This window comes from Chrysochloris asiatica, unplaced genomic scaffold (assembly GCF_000296735.1).
Source record: "Chrysochloris asiatica unplaced genomic scaffold, ChrAsi1.0 scaffold00042, whole genome shotgun sequence".
Classification (NCBI taxonomy): Eukaryota; Metazoa; Chordata; class Mammalia; order Afrosoricida; family Chrysochloridae; genus Chrysochloris; species Chrysochloris asiatica.
The window spans coordinates 8,022,822-8,023,926 of NW_006408560.1; positions in this window are offsets into that span (position 1 = coordinate 8,022,822).

The following is a 1,105-nucleotide window of genomic DNA, read 5'->3' on the forward strand; positions in this document are numbered from 1 at the left end:
TTGTGAAGGTTGAAGAATCGATGCGTTTGAGTTATGGTGTTGGAGAAGAATATTAAAAGTGTCATAGATTTCCAGAACAAACAAATCTGTGTTGGAAGAAGTATAATGCTCTTAGCAGCCATACTTCAGATATATCACCAGGAGAGACCAGTCCCTGGAGAAGGAAATCATGCTTGGTAAAGTTGAATGTCAGTGAAAAAAATGGATTGGCACAGTGGCAGCAGCAATGGGTTCAAGCTTAGTAACATTTGAATTTTCACAGGAGTCGGAACCGACGCCACGGTACTTAACAACAACAGGCAGTGTTTCGTTCTGTTGTGCATATGGTTGCTATGATTTGGTACTGACTAGATGGCACCTAACAACAACAACAACAACAAAACAAAAAACAAAAAAACTGGGAGTACAGTAGCTGTGAAGGATAAGCACTGAATTCTGAACTACAAGGTTTTCGTTCGAGCCCACAAAGATTTACAGCATTGGAAACCCTATACAGGGTCGGAATGAGTCAGAACTGACTTGAAGGCACTTAACAACAACAATTAAAACTGGTCACAAGCTATTAAATAGTTGACTAAACCGGAAGTTGGTGGATGGCTACACTTTCCTACACAAACATCAGGCATCACGTTTTCAGAACAGTGATGACATTCATTCAGCTGTTTGTTTGTGTTGCATGTTTATCATTATTTCTTCATTTAGGAGAATACTAACAAAATGATCCGTGATTCTCAACTTGTTTTTGTACTTGTGTTATCCTGTACATGTTTTTGTACATGTTTTATTGTATCTTCTATGAAATACTGTTTTCTTGACTTAATTTCAACTGAATTGATTTCTAATTTGTGTAATATTAATATCGTTTCACATGCTTGCTTTTATTATTATTGCCTGATATATTTTTCTCTTCTTTCAGTTTTTATTGTCACTTAATTTGGCATGTCTCTGTTTACATTGTGTAACTATTAAAAATATTTTGGTTTTTATGTTTTGAATGATCTTGTCACTAATTCTTCCCATGTTTTATTTTTTCCAATGTTATATTGACAGGCTGTCTTTCCCCCTCTAATAGTGTGGAAGTTTTCTCCTACATAAAAGCTGTGAT